The sequence below is a fragment of the Chlamydotis macqueenii genome, chromosome 1 (genome assembly GCF_036417535.1).
Source record: "Chlamydotis macqueenii isolate bChlMac1 chromosome 1, bChlMac1.mat, whole genome shotgun sequence".
NCBI classification, from domain to species: Eukaryota; Metazoa; Chordata; class Aves; order Otidiformes; family Otididae; genus Chlamydotis; species Chlamydotis macqueenii.
In genome coordinates, this window is record NC_141556.1 from 121998717 (window position 1) to 122008297 (window position 9581).

At 40.5% G+C, this 9581-nt stretch overlaps 1 long non-coding RNA gene across 1 annotated transcript in view; it reads left to right on the forward strand.

Annotated features, from left to right (window-relative positions):
- LOC147602263 (uncharacterized) overlaps positions 1 to 8357 on the forward strand; it is a 42666-nt gene extending 34309 nt beyond the window's left edge. Inside the window, exon 3 of the long non-coding RNA XR_015261033.1 lies at positions 8304 to 8357. This is a non-coding gene — a long non-coding RNA (uncharacterized LOC147602263). The remainder of the gene's footprint in view (positions 1 to 8303) is intronic.
- The last annotated feature ends 1224 nt before the right edge of the window (positions 8358 to 9581 follow it).

Here is a 9581-nt window from a genome sequence, read left to right on the forward strand (position 1 = left end):
CAGTGATAGAGCTTACCTGATACAACTTACTAAAAAGAGTTCTTAAAAGCTGATCTCCAGGCCAGTCCACCTGTACTTCCATCTAGTTAACAATGCAGAAGACAGATTTAGAAAGTAGTTGAGATAATCTCTCAATAGAAGACTACAATAAACAAACTTTACATTTGGTAGGATTTAAAACTTGTCTTCCTTCTCTCTGTCCTGTTCTTCCTCTACATCCTTGTTTTGAAAGCTGGCTTTCATTCTGTTTGCCAAGGTCCTCTCCTTTCTTTTGTTTTCCTGTGATTCTCAAATTAAACAGGATTTGATTTAACTAGTGACATGCTATTGAAAAAGTTAGGCTTCTAGCCATGAAAACTGTGAACAAGCTATTTGAATTTTAATTAATGCCTCACATTTGTGGAGGATAAGTTTTTGAAATAAGCTGTTGAAACATTTTAGAGGAGAAAAAATTAATGGCAGTTCCTCAAAGACCACAGAACTTCAACTCTCGTTTATTTATATTTTTTCTTAAAAGACAATTTTGTTGATATTATGTAACATGCTTTAATTTTTTGATACAGCACCAGTAAAAGCAAGTTAGGTTTTGTGCAGAACATCACTGCTTATTAATTATAGCATTGAATAGCTGTGACAGCTTGGTCTAACAAGTTCAGAGACTAGGGTGCTTGATTGCTGGTCATCAGTCTGTGTGTATGCTGTTACGTTTTTGATGTCCTGAATAATCTTGGTGAGATAACACTGAACAAGAATAATCGATAGGGAGCCCCTGAAATCCTCCACCTTCTCTTCTACTGGGAATCACTGCAGGACTTTTCATTTTGAGTATAATCATTACTTGAGATTTCATAACAAGATACTGGTATACCGAAAAATACTAAGCAGATGTTCCTACAGACAAATACAAGACAAACATTCTTCCTGTTTTTATATACATGGAACAAAGATTTCACTTGCATAGGAACAGTCCAAGTATGAGAAATATTTTTGTCCCCTTGTCCATGTGCTTACGTACAGCAGAATGAGATTATTCACAGGTATGTCACATAATAGCAATTAAGCCACAAAAGGAGGCTTTAAGGATATCCATTCCTGCCACAATCACAAAATTAATATTGTATGTCAAACAGAAGATCACAACACCAAAAGCCTGGAACTACAGCATGCCATGATAACACCGCAGAAGAAATGAGAGGAGTCATTGGTACTGTGTCCCTGGATTGGCCTTTCTGAGGAAGCAGAATACATGCCAATGGACTTGCACTGCTGGTCCCCGAGGGGTCAGCTCAGAGCTCCAGTATCCCTGCACCTGTCTGAGCCAACTGATGGAGTTCATCTTTTTCTTAGACATGTTGGTCTGGAGCTGCTTTTCATTGTTTTTGTATTGTATTTTTTGCATATTGGTGCTAAAGAAAACAATACTTGAAGATACCTTTCCCTCTTCTTTTAAATTGAAAAGGTCATGGGTCTGTAAATATTTCAGAGTATGAAGAAATTGAAAATATGGAGGACACTGGAAAAGATGCAAGGAAAATCCAGGCACTGGTGATGTAATTATTTTTGTGTGACCGATTCTATGAAATTTCATTGGTGCTATGAGGCACAGGTGCAGAACCCTGTTATGTTTTGGCTGATTTGCTTGTGCTGCCAGTATCTGAACGGTTCTCTGTGGACTTTGTGCTATAAGAAAATATACTAGGTCTCCTAGTCTGTTTCCCTTTTTGTGTAGCAGTAAAATGGCCTAGATTTGCTCCCATTCCTTGTTGAATTATAAGTAGTTTCTAATTTATTACTGAACATAATTACTCTTGCTTTGGGACGGACAATGTGTATACATGTGTGAATAAAGAGATTTTGTTGTCTTTTTTGAAGGGAAAGATTATTGCAGTAAGGAGGAAAGAAGGAAGTTGATTGAAACAGGAGCACAGATCTTGAGTTAACTAATTCTTCTCCCCTATCGCTCTCGACTTGTGTCTTCTCTGGATTGTCTTGTTATTGATTAACAGCACAGAGGACTGAGTGTCACTTTACACACACGTCTCACCCAACTTATTTAACTACATGCATGAACAAGAGTCACATTGTCATTTGGGTGCGTAGGGTGGGTTTCGGTTGCCTACATGTCATTGTGTGGTGGTCTTCGAGGTGCTGCAGTGTGTCCCAGGCCTTTGCATGGGGCGTGCAGATCTTGAGCCCTTTGGAGTTTGGAGGACTGGCTGCAGGAGGCCAGGGGAGACATGGCACCAGAGACCTGAAGTAGAGGAACTGAATTGCACCTGTAAAATATGAAGAGAATTTTTGGTTACTATTTTTGTATCAGTAACCCATTTGGCAGTAGATTGTCTGATAATGAGACCCAAAAGAAAACGTTTTCTACTCTCCTTAGTTTCTTATAACAGTTTGACACTTCAGAGACTGCAATGGGATGCTACTAGTTCATCAGTCAAACTCAAAGAGAGTGCTCCTGCTGCTTCTGTTATGTTTAAAAGCACCACGAGTACATCCTGCAAACAAATACCTGAACAACTTTACTACTTCTGATTATGTAAATGTTTTACTTTTTTTTTTTTTTCTCCTTTAAGTTCTCTATTCTAAGCTCATTCTCCCAAAATGCTGAAAAACTGTGAAAGTAAGAGGCAGAAAATGTCAAGGTGTCAAAAATGAACTGTCACTAACATGTTACCTGTTTTACTCTAGGGAATAACTCTGGTATTTGAGAGGAAGGACGAGAAAGTAATGAACCTGAGGGATTCCTTGTCAAGGAGGGAAGGAAAGTGAAACTTCTTTCATAAAGTCCAGCCTGTAGTTGAAAGTAAGAAATGATGGTGTTAATGAAAGCAGTGTGCACCTTAGCCAAGTGTGCACCTTTCATAACTTCTTGAGAGACCTGCACATCTGAAAGACCTACATGGGCAAGCACCAAGTCCTGGACCTGGGGAGGAACAACCCCATGCACCAGTACATGCTGGGAGCTGCCCAGCTGGAAAGCAGCTTGGCAGAAAAGGCCCAGGGGTCCTGTTGAACACCAAGTTGACCGTGAGCCAGCAATCTGCCTTTGCCTTGAAAAAGGCTAACAGTATCCTGAGCTGCATTAGGAGTGCTGCCAGTAGGTCAAAGAAGGTGATCCTTCCCCTCTGCTCAGCCCTGGTGAGGCCACACCTGGAGTGCTGGGTCCAGTTCTGGGCTCTCCAGTACAAAAGAGACATGGAGCTACTAGAGTCGAGTGAAGGGCCACTAAGACGATGGACTAGAGCATCTCTCCTGTGAGAAAAGGCTGAGAGCTGGGACTTCAGCTTGGAGAAGAGAAGGCTCAGAGGGAATCTCATCAATGAGTACAAATACCTGAAGGGAGGGTGCAAAGAAAATGGCCTGGCTCAGGCTCTTTTAGTGGTGCCCAGTAACAGGACAAGAGGCAATGGGCACAAACTGAAACACAGGAGGCTCAATCTGAACATCAGGAATCGCTGTGAGGGTGACTGAGCACTAGCACAGGTTATCCTAAGAGGTTTTGGAGTCTCCATCCTTGGAGGCATTCAAAAGCTTGCCTGCACCCAGTCCTGGGCAGTGTGCTCTAGGTGGTCCTCCTTGAGCTGGGAGGTCCCATCCCACCTCACCCATTCTGTGATCTACTGTTCCTCTGTAGTACTGAAAGGTCAGTGAATAGTTCCCATATTTCTGCTGCATTGGGCAGTCTACGTGACTGATGATTGCTGATACAAGTAAAGAACACTAGTATGGCAGAACACGACTGCTCTGTAGAACCTAAGTCTACTCAGTTTATTGACTTTTAGAAAACAGCTATTATTGGAGGCAAAACAAATATCAAAACTCTCTAAACATATCTAAGCTCCTAGATACAAATTTGTATACATTGTCTGACCAGACTTTTGGCATACTGTGATCAGATGGATTATTTTTGGATAGTTGGACAGTACTTTTCTCTCTGCTTTCTTTAAATTTTTTTTTTGCACTTGATTATTACCTTACCGTTTCTTTGATTTGTATTTATATGTCATTTCATTCATTTCTGCTAAGGGCCATGATGTAGCTTCGAGACACTCATGCATACTGCACAAGGTACCAATCTGTACCAAAGTCTCCTTTTGTACAGTGCTGCTACTCTCTCTTCCCATCCAGCTTTCCTTGCTTGTCTAACTAGCAAAATGCTGATCAAGTCCCCTGCATTTGGAAATTTTGTCCTACTCATGGTTGGTAAGACCTTTTTGCTCCCTCTGTATTTTTACCTAGCTCCAGGCAGAAGTAGTGGTAATCTTTCTGTTCTGACACTGTTTTCTCTGAAATAATTTGTTTGATATTACTTATTCTCCAGAACACCCCTGTTTAGGTAGTGACTCAGTAATCTGGATGCCCTCGTGAAAGCTGCTAGTTTGGTGGACGTACTCATGCTGGTTTACATCAACAGAATTTTTCCTTTAAGTTGATTCAAGACAGCTCTTTTGAAGGAGATAAACTTCGAAATGTTCATAACATTTCTTCTGTCTTTTGCTGCTTTTTTTGGGGGCAGTTGTTTTTTTTTTTTTTAAAGTGAACTCTCATGGCATCTTTGGAAGAGTTTTCATAAGCATTTTATGGTTTTTCCTCATCTTTCTTCCTGCTACCAGTTATCAAACCATTAATGATCATTCGTGCTGAAATGGTCCATTAGTTACAGTAAACCTGCTTGCAGTGACTGGGCTATATTAATTATATCTAACAGCCAAATGTGGGGTTTTTAATATTTGTTTTATAGTTCAGTTCTCCTCACAGTTCCTTGGGGACTGCAAACTAAAAATATGTTTAACTGTACAGATTGTTCTAGTTGCTAAAGAGCATTTCCTTATTCCTGTAAGGACTTGCTGTGGGAGCAGCTCTGAGTTGACTGAAGGGCAAATTTTTGGCAGAACAGAAGTCTTCCATCTAATACCAGATCAGGAGAGCATCTTTCTCAGATAGATGCTATCAGAATTAAAAAAAAAAAAAAAAAAAAAAAAAAGTCCCTTTGAGAATTAGAAGTTTGAAAGTCGCAATCAGAAAAGTGGCTACCAAGGCTCTGCAAACAAGCTGACTGGTTTAAAAATAAAAAGCCCAGGACCATCAGTAAGCTGACCAGCGGCAGTGTCTGGTCTTGCAAAATTACGTCTAATGTTATGCCTCTACCCATAATGTTCTAGCCTGGGGACGAGTTTTTGTATCTCAGTATTAATGGGCTTGCTACTACATAATCAGTGAACTTGTTGCAGCGAGCGCCTTGGAATTAGAATGGCATTTGAGTTCATCGCAATAGTACAAGACAGTAGGACACCTAAAAGGGACCCTTGTATGTAAACATATTTAGGATGGCTTTTGCTCAACTTTATAGAATGCTGTCCCTTTGGCAAAATGACTTAGAGATACAGTTTCTTGAATTTCGCTGTTTTAAGAGTGAGATGTTGCCTCAAATGAAATCTGAGAACTCTACTGATGTTAGTGTATCAAATTTTAGCATCTTGAAAAGTTTGAAAATGTATGTTATAAATAAATCTTTTTCCAGGCACAGTATGTGCTTTTCCTGCAGCAGTGAAAAAACCACGAACAGATGTACTTCACTATTCTAACCTGAATTCCTTTAAAAATGTTATTCAAAGCCTAAGTTTGTAAATTATTCTGGTGTCAAGTTGGGTTAGGGGATCACATTGTTTCCCTATCCCTGCAGAAAATACCTGTGCACCACAGTTCATTTTATTAGGTTAAAACTTGCAGGGCTGTTGAACCTTGTGATGCCTGTTAGCATAAAGCATGAAGTTAGGCTTTTTGTTGGGCATAGGACTGGTAGCCGGGGGTTGAAGCCCTTTTCTTACCTCAGTCTCCAAGCCTTCCTGTGTGACCTGGAGAAAATAATTTGGTCTTCTTGAGGCCTTATGTTCTGCACCTAGAAACAGGAGAAAAGTTTTGCAAGTGATCGCTAATGAGGCTTTTTAATTCTTGAGCATTGTCATGATGCTTTGGGATCCTGAAAAGGAAGGTGCTACGTAAAGGCGTAGGACAGATTGCTGTGTTCTTCCTTTTTAAGATTCGAAAGTGCAATTTGGAAAAGCCTCTTGAAGTTTGAAGTCCCGTTTCCTTAATATATCCATCATCAAACATAAACACTTTTCTTTTTTTTTTTTTCTCTCTGGCTCACTTTTCAGCTTGCATTTCTTACTCCTCAGGAAAATCTCCTAAAACTGGTCCATGTGTTTCTGGTAATTACTACTCCATGCTATTTAAAAAAAAAAATGAAGAATAATTAAGTAGTTAGAGGAACTTGGCAATAAAAGGGGTAGCTTTTGGACAATTCATTAAATAGTCGGTGCCTTTTAATGGTAGGGTACTCCCTCTGCTCATGAATTATTCATTTTAATGCTTTTGTTATAATGGAGACAGTGTTAGGTCTCCGAGGCAGTTCTGGATAGCCTTCCTCTGCTGAAACACTGCACAGCAGCAGCTACCGTTTGTTTTATAAACTAATGCATCTAAGTCAATGACATAGCGAATAAATGTATTTTCATGATCAAAAATATAACAAAAGGGGAAGAATAACAATATTATAACTAAGAGGGTCTGTTTTGCTGAAGGCTTCGGTTTGTTTACTTTTCTTGGAACTATTTAGGGAAATAATTTAGAACAAATATTTTTACAGATTATTGTGTTTAGTATTAGATGCAAATTATATATATAATGAAAACAGACAGTAGTGTCTCTGCTCCGTATAGCATTGTGCAATAAAAGGCAGTTTAAAAACACTCATTGTACATAAACACATCAAGTTTTTCTTAATGTTTAAAGGTCTCTCTGAAACAGTTTTTAAAGATGAAACATAACATAACCACATAACCCACACAGAAAATGTTTCTGAGTCATGTGCGTACAGAAATAAGAGTTTCTTTGTGGTATCTAGTATCAGTCTTTCATTAAAGCATGGACTTTCCTAAAGAGAAATTCCAGTGCAGGCGGTTAAGGGTTCTCCCCCTGCTTCCCCCCCACCTCCCCTACCCTTTCGGAGGCTGACTGAAGCCCCTGAGCCTAGCGGGGTGCATTTGGGACGGTCCCCGTGCAGAGCGGGGAATTCAGGGCTGGGGACTCCCTGGTACCGGTCTCAGCGCACAGAAGCGTGTGCTCCAGTACAGCACACTCGCTCTCTCCGATGTGATTTAAAAAGGAGGGGGGTTTTCTCCTAAGCCATAATACGTACTCCTAAAATGCCTTCAAGCAACAGATAAGTGCGTGGGGGGGACGGAAGCAGTGAGCAGATAGATGAGCGATTAGGTCATTTGGATTAGGACGGAGGGTTTTTTGTGCTGAAGTCTCTTCTCGTTCCTTGCTGATCAGATTCTCCGCGTACACGGAGGGTTGAAACTGCCGAAGTACAGAAAAGAAAACTCCATAGATGGATATAGTTGCAGAACTATAAGGAGCATTGAAGAAAAGTTTGAATTGAAAGTATATGTGGTTTTGGGGAATCTGAATCATGCAGTATTACTTTCACTTTTTCTAGGCTTGTATTTCCTATGAACAAACCATCGGGGAGATAGAAGTTCTGATTTAGATAATGTCTTGCAGTCTTTGGAATAACACATTCTGCTGGAGGGGGAGTCCTTTCGGCAAAGGTCGCGCTCCGTGAGCAGAGAGCTTTCCCCGCTGCCCACACGCACATTGTTTCTGCTGGCAATGTCAGCTTTGGGCCTTTTCCTGCAAATTTTTCATATAATTTAGGTGGCTACCCTGCGTGAAATGGAAGCACCGATAGGAACCCCTCCTTTCCTTTTTCCTGTAGCTCTGCTCAGACCATTCTCTGTTAGCATGGTAGTGGTACAAAGTGTGTGGTCTTTCAGCTCTGACTAATGCATTTTGTGCTGTGTGACTGAAAATGCCTCGTAGTCTGCCAGGGCTGACTGAGGGTTGTGGAATGTGGTGCCTTTTCTCTGTTTCTCTCTGATTTCCCCCCCCCCCCAGTAGAAATGTGTAGGCAGCTTGTTGAGAAACCTCAAGATGCAGGGGAAATGCTTGTACGTTGTGGAATGCGGCTTCCCCTGGGAGACCCCGGGCGGGCGGGCAGTGAATGAGCAAAGTGGAAGAATGAGAAAGGGAGGAGGTTGGAGGCAGGGACAGATAGGAAAGAGTGAGAGAGGAGGAAGGAAGGAGGTGGAAACGGAGGGGCCCGTTTCTCTTTTTCTGAAGCAATGACAGCTGGTTCTGTCCTGCCTCACATGACAAAGTGCTGTGGAGAGGAGCTGGAAGCCAGCGAGCAAGGGTGGTCAGCTGATTTTATTTTATTTTTCTTCCAGGCTTTAATCAGGTGATCGCTGATGGCTAGTCAGCCCACCAAGAAGGGACTTCAGCACACAGGTAAGAGAGAAGCTGTGCACTCTTACATGCAACTGGGGGATCCGGAAGGGGGAGGTAAACAGCCCTAACATTGTTTGAATAGTTTAAAAAAAATACTCCCGACTTGCTTGGGTGTGTAAGACTGTGATTGTTTCTTTCAATGCTGCTACTTCTGCTATTCAGTCTTGTTCTTGCATTTTTGTTTTTGGGTTTTTTAAAAAATCTGTCTTTAATTAGAAGCTTTATTGGAAAAAAAAGACCAGTTGTGTGTTGCTAAATATAGTCCTGAGTATTGCATGAATGTTGCATTCTGTTACTTTTTGAATAAAATAACTTTCCATAATGCAAGTGTGTCAAACTCATATTTAGAGGGGAATTCCCAAATACTTAAACTATGAGTCATAATAAGTTAAAGGACCAGTACAACAGTTCAGGATAAAAACTCCGTTCAGCCTTGGGTAGCTGCTTTTCTATGTGTTGGTAGTTAAATATGTCTTAAAAAAAAAACCCAGAGATGTGCAAAAGCTGAAGCAGTTACAACTTTGCTGACCATTACCCAAAACATACATAGCAGAGGCTAAACAGATGACTGGGAGGAGGATTGTTCAGGCACTCTCAGTTTCATGCATCTTTTCTTTCATTGTTCATATCTAAGAACCTGGTGAAAGAGTCTTCTCACGTGCTGAGGGTCCTTCAAAGGGCTCTGACTCCCCAATTCCTTTTATATAATGTCTTAGAAAGAAAACTAAACAGAAGACCAGTAATAAGTACATTTACTGTAAGTGTAAAATTACAAAATAAAAATATCTAGTGAGTGTGACAGATAAAAGTGGTTTTCAGCTGATTGTATGCCTGGCTATCGTGCCACACTCCCTTCTCTTTAAACATAACTATGTAATCTGTTCTTCCTTACCATTGCTTCTCTTTTAGTAAAAGATCTCAGATACTCTCTGAAATTTTGAATGAGTCGTACTGAAAGATGCATTCAGGAGTTTTTAAGATGAAAAAGACAGACAAGTGTTCCCAACTCCCATCTGTAGCTCTGAAAAACTCCTTGTGGTCTAGGGTTGAAGAAGACTTTATTTTGAAAAGCTGTCATACAAATTTCCATCTTTTACTGGTAACCTTATTCCTATCTACTATTTTGCAGTATTTGAATAGAAACTATTTGAGATGTACTTTTTCCTATCAGTATATGCAGTGTTTCATAAGATGCTGGTGCTGTACACAAGAGGGAT